Below are 15,804 nucleotides of genomic sequence, written 5' to 3' on the forward strand. Positions count from 1 at the left end.
GCAGAAATGTTCAATTTTTGCCTATGTTCACACGTGTCCAATTGGCCAGTCTAATACACAGTCACAAATGGGTTGACATTATTTATACAATTATTATAATAATGCAGTCTGCACAACAGTAAATCTTATATTTTTTATGTGAATAAAAATACAAACGAAGAAGCATAATATAAAAGGCCTGGAGATGTGACGAACAAAACAAAGAAAATGTTATTTTACGCTAGGAATGTCTGCATGTTAATTCTGGACCTCATTTTGAAATTGGCCTTCCTTTCGACTGTGTATGAAATTGGCCAACTTACCATAACTTTATTGGGTAGATGAGATCTGTGAATGTGCGGGTTTCTTGTACTCAATCGATAGAAGAAAGCAGTTCGCAAATAGCCATGAGTTTGGTTCATTGGTACAATGGAATTGGCTCAAAATAGGCCTGCTAAAGTGAGCAAAATTGGGCAATGTATAATGCCGAACCGCCACTCTCAAGGAGCCGTAATCTGCAGTTCTTCCATCACCATACTTTTGCTCACACATTGGAAAAGATTCTTAACCATTCTATAGGAGAAAATAAATTTTTTTTTAAATTCCTTCAACACTGAGAAGAAGCTTTGTAGGGGTCTTGACAGTGAAAGTAATGAAACAAAAAACAAAATAAAACAAAAATGAATAATATTTCAGCAAGTTACCTGGTTTATGAAGGGACTTGATCTGCTGTTTCTCAATAACTCCCTAATGAGTTTTCAATTACTCGAGAAAACGTAGATTAGACGCAGTGTGTCCAGTCGAGTAGTGTCAAACCCCAACACTCAAGTCCATATCCTGAACCAGCCTGAAATACAATCAACATTTTAGGCATAATTCAACATATCCTCCATAAGCCATGTGTGCTGTAAGAGGACTGAAATGCGAGGAGCAAGGGCCAATAACCCTTCTGTATAAATTATTTTTTTATTATCACACTGGCCGATTCCCACCAAGGCAGGGTGGCCCAAAAGAAAAACTTCACCATCATTCACTCCATCACTGTCTTGCTGTGTTGGAAGCGACATCACAGTTTTTAAATGGCAACATTAACACTCTCCTTCAGAGTGCAGGCACTGTACTTCCCATCTCCATGTCAAATATAGTAATTTATACCCATGGATACTACCATCCTTTTTCAAAATTTAGCCAGTCAGAATGGGAGGGAAGGGAAGAGGAGGTCCTTCATACTGTATAATACCTTAAAGAGTACTTTCTATGAACTAGATGCAGGTTAAGCAGGCATTCTTAAACAAACAAGAGTGTAGATTAATGAACAATGTACAATTTAAAAGTATACATTATCAAAGTGATTCAGATTTATTAATCCTTGCTATGAACATAGTGACTTCTAATCAGACATTGCTGGCAAGTCTCCCATACAATAGCTGTCAAACTCACTATAGCATATAGGCTGTCAAACCTCTTGACTTAATAGAACCATGCATAACTTTTGGTCAAAGGCACTGAGATGTTGTGCACAGGATCCATAGATGATGAGGACCAACTGCCAGATTTTGGATAATCAAATACAGATTACAGCTGTAATTGTTAAAAACAAATTAAAAAGTAAAACAGTAAGTCTTGAATTTACGAACACATTGGGGACCTTCCTGAATTGTGTATAATAATGATATTATACACAATAATCATATATACAATACATAAAATTCTCAACATGTTTCTAAGTTGCAGTCTTATTGTAAAAGATTTTACGTAAAGGTAGTCTTTGATTTACAATGGGGTTACGCTCACAAACCCATCCTGCTGAAAAATACCCTGCTGAATATTTTTCAACAAGTCGGGCCGCCTCACTGAAGGCAGGTGACCTAAAAAGAAAGAAAATCCCCAAAAAGAAAATACTTTCATCATAATTCAACACTTCACCTCACCACACATAACAATCACTGTTTTTGCAGAGGTGCTCAGAACACACAGTTTAGAAGCATATACGATAAAGATACACAACATCCTCCAAACTGCCAATATCCCAAACCCTTCCTTTAGAGTGCAGGCATTGTAATGTACTCTAGGACTCCAGTCCGTTATATAAATAACTGGCTTCTGAATCTTTCACTAAATATTACCCTCTGCTCACACTCCAACAGATCGTCAGGTCCAAATACCATTCGCCTCCATTCACTCCTATCGAACACGCCATGCGCGCCTCCTGCAAGTCCAAGCCTCTGCTATGGAGTAGACACCTAGCATTTAGTAGACATGATGGCTTGGGAAAATTTGGTTAAATACAGATAAATCCACTACTGTGCATCACTACTGCACTGTCAACCTCATGAAGTGAGGATCATCTGTACAGTCTATTACATACCCATTACCCAACTACAATAGGGCAAGGTGCAAATAGAAGATGGGCAAGCTTTCTTTACTGAATACCACTGGAGCAGGTGTTCTTCATACCAAACACCACTCAGCTACGGGCAAGCCTCTCACACCAAATCACTGAAGTACGGGCAAGCCTCTTACACCATATACCACTGAAGCATGGGCAAGCCTTCCTCTACACCATACCAATGAAGCATGGGTGTTTCTCTTACACCTGCCACCCCTGTTTGCCCAGCAGTATATCAGCCATCTCACTGATACTTCATGTTCTCCCATATATAAATCTCTTGCTTAAATATCATCACTAACCTAAGACAGAAATTAGCTTGCTGGATAAGTCTTGGTTGGCAATTAACATGTCATCAAACCTGCCACCTAGGTAACTAGCCAACAATGGTGACTGTTACCAATGATATTCATTGTATTTGGAAGGCATTCATAATAATTACTCACATCAACTCGAGTACAGTTGTATCAGCAGTACAGGCATGATACATTGTACTTAAAATCCAGGTGCCTCATAGCTAGTTAGTTGCATCTAGCTCACGCTGAGGTCCAGGGATTGGATGCCCGGTACGACTGGACATTAGATGTGTTTCCTTTAGACACCTGCTGCCATGTTCACCTATCAGTAAATACAGTGGACCTCGCCTAACGATATTAACTGCTCCCTGAGAGAGCTCATCGTTAGCTGAAATTATCGCTAGCCGAGTTAATTTTCCTCATAAGAAATAATGGAAATCCAATTAATCCATTCCAGACAGCCAAAAGTGTTTAATTTTTTTTCATGAAATATACATTTCTCTACAAAGAAAATAAGATATGCACACAATCACATAAATAATGTTAAAATGACACTCTACCTTTATTGAAGAGTATTGATGAGTGATGAGACACTGTTTTCTTGAACACTGGGATTTTCTAGAGTGATACACCAGCAAGACTTCACTTGCAATCCTCTACTAGCATTACAACAAACATGAGGAGTTACCTGTCTTTCATAGGCTTGTGTCCTGGGAGTGCCTTTCCTCCTGAGTAATGTAGGTCCTGTCGGCATTTTCTTCCAGAACAGGTCTGTTTCCTCACAACTGAACACTTGTTGGGGGATGAATTTTCAGCTTGCCATGCCTTACTGCACTGTGTATGCCACTACAATTCTTGCAACTTCAAACCAACCTTGCTGGCCTTTAATTCACTAATATGAGCACTAGTTCAGGCATTTTTCCTGTTCACCTGGGTGTTAGCTGATCGTTGTGGGTCGCATCCTGGGACAAGATTAAGGACCCCAATGGAAATAAGTTAGACAGTCCCCGATGATGCACTGACTTTCTTGGGTTATCCTGCGCCAGCCTCAGTTAATTTTCTCGTAATTGTTTCAATGCTAAGCCACACCAACAACACACTCGCCATCTTTATAGTCCAGCTGATGGTGGCAGCAACAGCTGACTGATGGTGCAGCAGCAGTTGACCGCAGCAGCAGCAGCGACCATGGTCCAGAACAGCTGGCTGGTCCAGCAACACAGCTGGCTGGTCCAGCAACAGCTGGCTGTCCAGCAACAGCTGGCTGGTCCAGCAACATGACTGTCCAGCAACAGCTGACTGATCCAGCAACAGCTGACCATAGCAGCAGCAGCAGCGACTGATCAGCAACAGTTGACTGGTCCAAAAACAGCTGACCGTGGTGAAGCAGTGCTGACTGGGTCCAGCAACAGCTGACTGTGGTGCGTCCAGCAGCCGACTGGTCCAGCAACAGTTGATCATTCCAGCAACAGCGACTGCAGCAGCAGCGAAGACTGATCCAGCAACAGCTGACTGTCCAGCAACAGCTGACCGCGGCGTACAGCAGCAGCGCCACCATGGTACAGCAGCAGCTGACTGATCCAGCAACAGCTGACCATGGTGCAACAATAGCTGACTGATCCAGCAACAGCCGACTGGTCCAGCAACAGCGACCGAGTGCAGCAGCCGACTGTGGCACGAGAAATTTATCACCCTTTACCAAGAAAAGCTGGTACGAAGCTTTTAACGGCGGTGACTTATATTTAGCAGTTACAAGCACTATAAATAATGGAATACAAAATGTATCGAATGTATGCATGCAACCGCCACCCTGGCTTGTAAACAATGCCACCGGGCGAACAAGTGAGGCTGGCTCAGGCCGCATGGACGATCTCGACGAATCGCTGCTTGAGCTTAGTTTTTTAGTAAGAAGTGAGCAAAAATTTTTGCGCTAAAAATGTATCGCTAGGCGGATTTAACGCTATGTGATGCCAACATAAATAGGTCCACTGTGGTGCTGGAGTGTTAGTCGACTGGTCTGGGGTCACATCCTGGGACAAACGTGACTCTAATTTGTGGGAAATACTCTGCATAACAAGGGGCTTTCTATACAGTAGCATGTCACTGATGTCAGCTATGGTCTGTATACCTTGTACATACACTGTGTAAATAAGATACAGTGGTACTCGAGTTACTTAACCTAACTTATTCCAGAAGGCTGTTCGGATGCCGATATCAATTTCAGAATTTGTTCGCATATGAATAAAGCAAATTAGATTAGACTGCTCAGATCCCAAAAATACACTTACAAAAGCACTTACAAAAATATATTTACACAATTGTTCGAGTTGGGAGTGTTCGAACTTGGAGGTAACACTGTGGACACACATATTACTGGTTGGCTGCCATGTAACAAACAGTTTGTTAATATAAGATTTAGCTTGGGATTTTTAATCTAGGGGTTAGCACCCAGGATAACTCAGGAAAGTCTATGCATCACTGGGACTGTTGATCTTACTTCCATTGTGTCCCCAATCTTGTCTCCCAGGATGCCACTGTTACTCATTGTGGTTGGGATAGTCAGGGACTGTGGTTCCTGTCTATGGGCAAAGGTAAAAGTTACACTCATCTCAAGCATAACAGGCCACCCAGGGCTATCCCAGTAAACAGAAAGCACTAAAACATCATTTGTACTTCAATGGCTGGTTAATAGAGGGTTAGGCAAAAATCCTAGTTAGAAAGACCATTTATTCAACATAACACTATATACACACTCTAGAAAACACTTTCATGTATCTCCTATCCTAAACGCTCTGCTATAACAGGCAAGAAGCAGACGGCCATGTCCATGCAACTATAACACTCGCCTAGTCAGCCCAGGCCTTCACTCACCTAAATACCAACCACATTTCTACCACCATCCCACTGCACCCTGACCATGTCAGAGCCTAGGTGAGCATACAGGTAAGCTTATAGAAGTGGTTTTATGGCTTGCTAGTTAAACAAAGGGATACACAACTACAAATCTATATTTAATACACAGACCGATGCCAGCCTCCATGCCATGCTGATCTATGGATTCTCCCAGCCACGCCTACCCTACGCACCTAAACACAGTTGGAAAATAAATACTCAGCAGGATTTTTTATAATTACAGTTAGAGGATTTTTACAGTAATTCTAAATGCACATTATAAATTGAAATATGCTTACAATATATAATATTCATACACATGGCACACTCTCACTATATGTACACTACAATGTCATGCAGAACCTGCCTAACACCCTCACCCCAGACCAAAGTCTCGCCTGCTAGCAGGATCTACATGGACACCGGGCTTAGGCAATGGAAAAGAAAGAAAATAAACCCCACATTGCTGTCTGAGGCAAAGGGCAAATGATAACAGGGGAATACCACCATACAATCACGGCCCATACCAACATGTAATATTAACAAACTGAGGTACTAGATTGCAGACATGTGAAACTCACAACATAAAAGTGACTGTTCTATGCTGTAACGAGTCCACAGTCACTCTTCTTAGACAACTGTGTTAGGAAAAAATCACACAACAGCGCTGGTTAGGCACTGGCGCATGCATTTTACCTAAATTACATCAAGCAAACTGATAATTTGATGCTAACTTTGTACGGGCGTCTCTGAGGAATGTCGCTTATGAAGTAACACCAAAGTTCAGTATGTTGGTAAGGCAGACCAACTGGTGCCACCAAAAAAAATTTTTAAACAGGGCACATTTTCCAGAGGAGTTCAAAACAAGAAAACAGATTTATATGTTAATTTACTTAGAAGGTAACATCGCATTATCACCCCATCTCACAGCAATCTTTAGTAACAAAACTGGTTCTGGCGACACACCTTCATGAATCAGAATACAGGAGGGGGAAATATCAGGCTCAAAACAACGGGTGGATAGTCATATACGGTTGGTGAATCAGGCTTAAAACTTGGAATACCATTGAAGACCCACAAAGGTGGACTCCATAGCCGACACCTACACGTCATCTCAAGGACCCTGGAGTCACCTCAGCGGTGATCCAAAAGGAAAATTGAAAAGAGTCCTGAGAAGTAAACACTGATCAAGAGAGACAAGGACCCAAACAGTGGAGGGCATCACCGCCAGCCCCACATTCACTAAAACGTTAGATCCAACAGCCCCTATCCCAACAAAAAACAGAGGCAAGGCATTCCAGCCAACACCCTAAAATGTAGCATACCTTACCTAGGCATGGCACTTGATGTGACTCCCCAAACATACACACACTCGGAATCCTGATACCTCCAGCTCAACCTGCCCTTCCCCTTTGGGTGGCCCAGGTTCCATCACTGCCTACCAAAAATCACTGCAAAATAAGAATACATCAGTCTATACACTAATCATGCATTTTAACCCTTTGGGGTTTTATGTACAGTACGCCTTCCCGTGGGGTTTTTGTCGTACTGATGCGCAAAATTCTGCGGCCTCAAATCTCACGGAAAAGGCTGATAAGCCTAGATGGAGAGAATGGGTCTTGTGGGGGTGTCTTAGTAGGAAAAATCTAGGACCCAGTGGTCATTGTGGGAATGCATCATAGTACAAAATTTTCCCCCTCCCCTGTGGAAAGGGGTTCCTCACTCCTCGCGAATTGGACACTTTTTTTCCCCCAGTGACAGTTCTAATACAGATGGAAGTGACAGTGAAGATGAGTTCAAGGTTCTGGTGAGGTTTTGACTGAAACAAGCCATAATATGGGGAAAATGAGGGAAACCCAGACAACCCACAGCCTTCCACCTCTGGTGCTGGGCCGTGTTCAGTTGTACCAGAATCAAAGAGGAAACTCCTATTTCCCAAAATCCCAGACTCAGATGTGAGCATTGGTGATGATAATGATAGGGGGTTAAAACTAAAAAGATCTTCAAACTTTTTCCCAAAGAATGGGGAGGAGGGGGAGAGGAGGAGGAGGCAGAGGAGGAGGGGGGCAAGAGGAGGAGGAGGAAAAAGAGGAGGGGGGGAAAAGAGGAGGAGGAGGCAGAGGAGGAGGGGGAGGAGGAGGAGGAAGAAAGAAAAGGAGGGGGAGGAGGGAAAAAGGGAGGAGGGGGAAAAAGGGGAGGAGGAGGGGGAAAAGAAGAAGAATCTAATGATAACAATAATACATAATAATAATACATAATAATAATAAAAATAATAATAATAAAAATTTAAAAATACATAATAATAATAATAGGGGTAATAATAATAATTTTAAAATTAAATGTTCCCCCATGACAGTAACAAGATAAGGGAGATAACATCTGATAAGTTTTTGACGTTTGATGAGGGTAAATGAGGGTGAGCTGATCCCAAAAATGAATGAACATGCCTCCTTTTTTTTTGCTGGTTACTAACTTTTTCTGTCTGTCTATTTCCTTCTGTAAAGCTCCTGTCTACCCACCCCGGCTCTCTGTCTCGGGGGGGGCCCCCAAAAGCCCTTCATCACTTTTACTCACATTTTCCCAAACCGAGTATAGCATTTTGTCTGGGTTTCTTAGGTTATCCGGGAATTTTACCATGTATTCTTGTATTTATGTGTACCTGTAGGGGAGATAGACAGACAGATAAATGGGGGAGAAAGATAATTAGTTTTAGAATGGAGGGGGGGAAGCGGCATAACCCCATTTTTTTGACGGGCCCGGGGGGAAAGAGTAAGGGAAGGCCAAATTTGCCCTTTGAAAAGCTGCGGACTCCTTGTTTTTACACTATGGACAGGGGGGGAAGGAGTGGGGGAAGAGGAAGAAGGGAGGAGGGGGAAAGGGGGGGAGGGGGGAAAAGGGGAGGAGGGGAAAGGGAGGGGGAGGAGGAAGGGGAGGGGAAAAAGGGAAGGAGGAAGAAAAAGGAGGGAAGAGGAATAAGAGGGAAGGGAGGGGGAGGGAAGAAAAGGGAAAGAGGGGGGAAGGGGAGGAAGAGGAAGAAGAGGAGGAGGAGGAAGAGTAGGAGGAAGGGAAAAAGGGAGGAGGGGGGGAAGGAGGAGGGGGGAAGAGGAAAAAGTGGAGGAAGAGGAAGAGGGGGAAGAGGAAGATTTGAGGAAGGTGGGGGAAGAGGAGGAAGAGGGAAGGGAAGAGGAGGAGGAGGGGTTGGAACACTGTCACTGGTACTTTGGTCCCTAACATTTCTGTCTTCTATTTGTCTGTCTGTGGCTCCCTTTCCACTGTCACCCGTCTGGCTCTCTTCTAAAAAACCACAAGACTTTTCTCATTTTCTCACATCTTCAAACAAATTAAAACCCTTTGTTTTGGATTTCTTGGGTTATCCTAGGTAATTTATACTATTATCTTGTTTTATTTTCCCTGTGAGACAGAGATAGATAGACAGATGAAGGAGAGACAGTTTTAAGAGATGGGAATGGGGAAAAAAGATAAAACACCATTTGTATGACCCATGTTTCAGAGTTCCACAAGCTGCAGAACTAATAGGAATATTTTTCAGTGACTGTATTTTGGGTTATATATTATAGAACAATAATAAAAACAATGTTTTGTATTGTTTGTTTTTGTAAACAAGTTTTTAAACAATATATTGATAAATTTTGTTTTTGTGCTTATTGTTTTGTATAAAAAGTGTATATATTACATTTCACCTTACTTTGGTCTCATAGGACATAAAAATTTAAAAAATAAAATAGTAAAAAAAAAAACAAACCTTCAAATCAAGTAAACTAAAATTTACCGGGTGGGGCCAAAGCGCTTTTTTGCCATCTGTGGGTCATTTTCTACCAAAAATTCCTTTCATCCATATCTCCGTAAATATTTAGTAATTTTTTTTTTTTATCCCATAATGTTTAGAAAAAACTCTATTTTTTATAAGAAAAAAAATTTTTTTGAAATTTGGGACCCTGGAAACGGTTTGGGGGGGCCTGGACCCCCCCAAAGGGTTAAACATGAGACATGGCATCAAACCACATTTCCGCTCCCCTCAAAAATGAATCCCCAAGATTAAATTTTGGGGAAACCAAAGGGCCCCCCTCTTAAAAGTCATGATTGTGGGTTTTTTATTAAGTGAAAAAACTTAAAGGAAATGGTCACTATACACAGTTATAGGGGGAACTGAATGATGATATTAAACCCCAAAAAGTTGTTTCTGCCAACCTTTTAAAACAAAGCCTCCTTTTTTAAGGGGGTATAACTTCTTTGGTGACTTTTACTTTTTTTTAGAAAGCAAAGAGTGGGGTTTTCCTGCTCTACCCTGCAACAAGACTGCCCCCCAAATCCTTTATCGTTTTTCAAAACCCCGGGGGGGGTAACTCAAGGTTACACATAAAAAATCTTGAGGGTTAATGGCATACAAAAGGGTTTATGTCAGAGATTTAAAGTTACAAATTGGGGGTGTCCTTGGCACACATGGGCATGGGGAAAAGAAGACCCCCCCTGGTTTATTACACAATTTTTGAGTTCATAAGAGGAAAAAACCTTAACTTAAATGTACCGGGGCAGTCAGTGCCCTGTTCAAAGGGATCACCCGTTGAGACCCGTAAAAAACAACGTCCATGGACCCCCTTGGTACAAACAGTCTCTAAAAAAAGAAAAATTTCCCCCTTTTGAAACCCCTTTTTACCCCAACCCATCATGCCAGGCCTGTTGGGGTTGCCAAAAATTTCCCAAAAACCCCTACCTCATGGGGGTTAATAGGCCCCCCCTATTTTTCCCCGCATCCCCCCCAAAACTCTTTCCCCGAAAAGGGGAAATGGTGAGCCAACACTACAACCCATCTTTCAGAAGATCCAAATCTTCCACCTTTTCTTACAATTTTCCCCTTACATTATCTTTCTCAGGGACCTTATCCACCCCTCTTTTTAAGCCCCCCCCAGTTCCATCCCCCAAACCTTCCCCCGGACTCCGGGTCCAATGCCAATCCCATCTCTCCCGCTTCCCCGAATATTGGGACCACCTCATGGTCCCCCATCATCCCGGGCAGACTGGCAGGCTGGTGCACTAGTGCCTGACCTCATCTTAGCCAAGCAGTTTCTGAAATTGAGAAAAAGCACCTCGGGGAAAAATCACCATCCTCCGTAGATGACTTAATGATTAGAGTGCTTCCCCCCAGTAATGAAAAAGGGGGAGGGAAATTTCCCCCCATCCCAGTCCTTTCTGGTACTGGTAAAACCATGCTTTGCCCTGAGAGACGGGGGAAAACCATTGTGCTTTTCTTTGACTCCTAGGATGACATACTTTTTAATTTAACCTCAAGTAGGCCTCTCAAAATTTACATGACATTTCATAAATATGACTTCTGGGTGATTTGTCCAAACCCCTAAGAGAAAAAAATGTTTCACCAGAAATCTCAAAACCACACACACAAAGTTTCAAAAAGGGGTATTCCACTTTTAACCTTTTTAGAAGAATTTATTAATAAACACTGGTTAGTCAGCTCCCCTTTTAACACTTAACTGGCCCTTGGAAAATCTGAAAAATCAGACAATGACCCCTTTAAATTTGGGTTCTGCGGCCATTGGACTGGGCCCCTTAAAAGTCTTCTCATTTGAAACTCTGCAAAATAAACATTTGGTAAATTTTGGGGAAACCCCACACCCTTCGAAACAGCTGATAAGTGAACAGCGTTCGGGGGGCCCAAACCTTCCTGGGCCTCACCCCAGCTGCTGAAAGGGGTAAAAAAATTTTTCCCATCAGCCCCAAAGACCACTTCCCCAAACCCGAGTTCATTTGGGGCCCGGTTCATCACATCAGAACTCTCCTCCCCAGGCCCAGACTCAATGAACAGGCTCCCAAGGCCCCCAACCCATCACCCCCAGTGTGCAGAAAGGGTCACAGGGGGGGCCGCCCTGCTTTTTTTCCCTGTTTAGTCCTAGAAACTTTGCAAAAAAGTAAATTACACAAGGGGGTTTTGTTAAAAATTTCCCCAAAAAAACCCCAAATTTTTCAAAAGGTAAATTATTATTTTAATTTTTGGGGTATTATGGGGAATTCCTCCCTTCCCAACCCCGTTTAGAATGGTTTTGGCTTTCCCGGTTTAAAAAAAGAAATTTCCACATAAAATTTGATAATTCTCTCCTTTTCCCCAAAAAGTTACACAAAAAGTTGGGATAGCTGGGGACTGGGGGGCCTTGTCCCGAGGCAAAAGGGAAAAGTTACCTCATCTCCCCAAACATAAACAGGCCACCCAGGGCTATCCCCGTAAAACAGAAAAAGGGGCTAAAACTTTTTGTATTAAAGGGTTTTAAAGGGTTGAAAAAATTCCCGGGTTTTTAAAAATATATCCCATTTTTTCCCCATACATTTGTTTTAGAAAAACCCTTTTATGTATCTCCTATCCCCAACGCCCCAAAAAACAGGCACAAAAAGCAGGCGGCTGGCGGTCCCGTAACCCTCACGGCCTGGGGGCCCAGGGCCCCTTCCCCTACTCCCAAAACCAGCCCCTTTCTTATTTCCCACTCATCCCGAAACCACCAAAAGTCAGAGCCTGGAAATGAGCATACAAGGGAAGCCATAGAAGGGCCCATGGCCAAAATTAAAACTAAACAAAGGAGTACACAACTAAAAATTTGCTTAAATAAAACAGCATCTCCGGCAGCCTCCCTGCCATGCTGACTCCACTGACTCCTCCAGCCAAACCCCCTTTCCTAAACACAGTTGTAAAAAAAACCCAGCAGGATTTTTATAAATTTCAGTTAAGTACTTTACAGTACCCCCCCAAAAGCCCTTATAAATTATAAAAATTTATTTATTATTTACCCTTTTCCAATATACCTTACAATGTCTCAGAACCCCAAACAGCCCCCCACACCTTCTGTAACACCCAGGTCTATTTGTTGCTGGTGAACAGGGACGCGGTGTTACCGGGAGACCGGGGTTTTTGGAGGGGTTCGGGGCCCGGCCCCCCCGGGGTCTGTGACCAGGCCCCCTGGGTGGAAACATCCACATTTCCACCTGGCGGGCCCTGAACCCGGAACTCGGTGTAAAAGGGTTCCCAAAACCATGAACACGTTATCCCCTCTACCCCAATGATCTGCCAATGAATCAGGTTAAGATACATTACTATATGGAGGCCCCATTTCACAGGTGGGGGTCGGCTACCTGAAAAGCAAAATTGATGAAAAATAAACAACCTTATAACTTTTTAACTATCCATTGGGTGAGAAAAAAGGCCTTGAAATGAATATCCCTGCATTTTATTTTAAAAAATTTCACCCCCCTTTTTTAAGTATGGTGTTACAGTGGCCCCCGGTTAAACGATTTTTCTTTCCCAGAAGTATGTTCAGGTCCCATTTGGGCCTTTTTTCCCCCGGGGGTTTGGGGTTAGCCCATTCAGCCCCCCAAACATACAAAAAATACTTACATTCCCCCATGATTGCCCATTGGAGGTGATGTTTGGGGCCCACTGTTTTGCAAAGTCAATAAATGAAGAAGGGGATCATGAAAAACTGCTTACTGGCGAAGTCGTAAGTGGGGGTTAAAAAACTATAAACCTCCCTCAATGGATTTCCCCATTCTTAAGACCAATCGGTCAAAAAATTAAAATCCTAATGGGGGCATTTTGATGGTGGGGGGGTTTTTTGTCAACCTCTTTAATAAACAGTAAAAGCAGACCCTTTTCCCACATGTGTTCTAAAAAAGTAGATCTACTTTTTTTTCATATTTTCAAATATAAAAAAAAAAAAAAAGAATAAAAGTTTTTAAAATTTTCAAATGTAAAAAAACAAAGGAAGATCTATTTTTTTACATTTCGATTTTAAAAACTTATATACGTTTGGACCATTTATGGGTTAATATTTTTGTTTTTTTCACCTTTCCATTTTCTTTCTGGTTTTTTTTTTTAAATTTTTTCAAAAATTTATTATTTTAATGAACAGAATAAATCAGCTCTAACTACATTCTTAGGTGTGCATACGGGCCCGGTGGATAAATCAGTCGTCGATAAATGGTACATCCTAAATGAAGAAAAGGCTGACTCCTTTAAACCACAAATCTGCAAATTAAAAATATTTGCTGTGATATGTCTAGCAAGGCAGTTCAATGGTGGTTTTTTTCAAACTAGATGCTAGACCACTAACCTTCTCTAAAATATTTTACAATTTTAAAGGTGAATATTGTGCATGTCAGTGATCTATTGTTTAAGTCTTGACGGCCAGAAAAATCTATTTTTCCTAAAAATTCCCCATATATAAATTTAGTAACACTACCAGGAATTAAACCCTAATTTAAAATAAATAAAAAAGGCACAATCCGGCTGGGGCGATCACAAATAACCCCAAAAAAAAGACAGAAACTACGGACGTTTGGGCCCACTTGGACCATTTACAAATCCCCTAAGGGGGGGCGGGGGCTAATAGGCAGGAAGAGGTGGGGAGGTAGGGTGGGAGTAGTAGTAGTAGTAGTACAAATGTATATAATCCGACAGGTTGACCGCCCACCGGGCATCCCCCCTGGGGGGTTTGCTTCAGCCCGCCACTGGATGGCAAAATCCCAAAAAAACAACCAGGCCCGCACATGTGTCTAATTTCTCATAGATGAGTGAAGAAGAAAAAGGTGTAGTAGTGGTAGTGGTAAAATGGGGAAAAAAGGAACAGGCCAGTCCAGGGGGGGGCCGAGGCTAAACCCGGGGAGAGCAAGCGCACCGGGTGCGTGAAAGGGGGAAATGGTGAAATAAAATAAAAAGAACAGAAACACGAGACAGGAGAAAAAACCCCGAGGAAAAAGGGGAAGGGGGGGGAAGAAGAAAAAGAAAAGAAGAAAAATGAGTTCAGGGTTAAGTGGGTGTTTGAAGTTTGGAGCATTTTAAATTGTGGGAAGGACTACGGCCCCGGGTAAGTTCATACAAGGAAAGTTTGTATAAAAGGGTTCAACTAAAAAGGACTTTGAGTTGGAAAAAGGGAGAAGACAGTTTTGAGAAGCCAGTCAATAGGATCTATGATCTCGGTGACAGAAAAAAAGCATTGTTATTAAACAAAATAAATATTTTTGCTCCTAAGTCTGTGAAAAGAAGGTTTTCCAAATTGAAAGGACAGGAGGGCAAAAAATAGAGTAACACCAGGAACATCTGGGGGAGGGGGGGTATAGCAGATTAGTCGAAAAGTGTTAGTCTGGCGGGAAGAAACGTTCTGGGGGGAGAATTTTGAGTTAAAAGGGGCCGGGAAAAGTGGGAAGGCAGAGGATGAAGGTTCCCCTGAGTAGAGTTTGGGAGAGAAGAAAAGCGTTTGCTGAGAGGGCAGAGTCTATGAAATGGGAAGGGTGAAGGCGGGGGGGAAAAATTTTAAAGAGTGGGAAAATTTTGCTGGGAAGGGAAATGAGGATCACAGATGCGGGGCACGGAGAAGGGAAAAAGAACACTTTTTTTGACAGGGGAAACATGATGGAAAAGTAGTAATTACATGCCACTTTTCATGGGTTTCGGAAGCGGAAGGAAAAACCTGTATCTGAGCGGTGGACATGGACATCAAGGAAAAAAATGGGTTGGGTTTTCCTTCTTTCCGATGTCATTCACCTCAGGCTCATTTCCTTTCGTTCAAACTATGCTGGTTTGCTGTCTTCACTACTTTCTTCATTTTCCCAACAAAATTCCTCTTTCTCGTCCTCATCCTCGTCTCAGTTTCAGCAAAATTCCCTTTTTTTTACCCTTCTTCTGCTTGTAGCTGCTAACACTTTAGCCTATCCTCTCCATATGAGACTTCTATCCTGCCTTCCATTTCGTGCTCAAGTAACAATTCTCTCGGATCAGCACTCGAACTAACACTCTTAGCATGTCGTTCATCTCTCTCTCTCAGTTCTGAGTTCAACCTGCTCTCTGTATCTTCAGGAGAAGCTGGTCGTCTCTTTCTGACGAGCAGGAGCTTCAAATGTGTTGAGCTTTGCACTAACTGTCTATACTGGCTGCGTCGAAGTCATGAGCCATCTTGACTGTGTGCTAACTGTCTTTCTCAGCTAAACTTTCAGAAGTGTCTCTCTACTCTTGCTTTGCATGAACCTGCCTGCAAATGCTGTCTCACTTACGTGCAAAGTGACCAACTCAGCACTCCTGACACTATCTCTTTTCTTCTTCTTTTCTTCCTCTCACCCTCACTTTCCCTGATGTCTTTCTCTCTCTGTGCGTGTTTCGTTTGCTACTTTATTTTTTTGCCACTCCTCACTGCCCGATACTCTCTCCCTGCTATTGTAGTGCTCTTCAGTCTCCCCCCT

The sequence above is a fragment of the Cherax quadricarinatus genome, chromosome 13, assembly GCF_038502225.1.
Source record: "Cherax quadricarinatus isolate ZL_2023a chromosome 13, ASM3850222v1, whole genome shotgun sequence".
Classification (NCBI taxonomy): Eukaryota; Metazoa; Arthropoda; class Malacostraca; order Decapoda; family Parastacidae; genus Cherax; species Cherax quadricarinatus.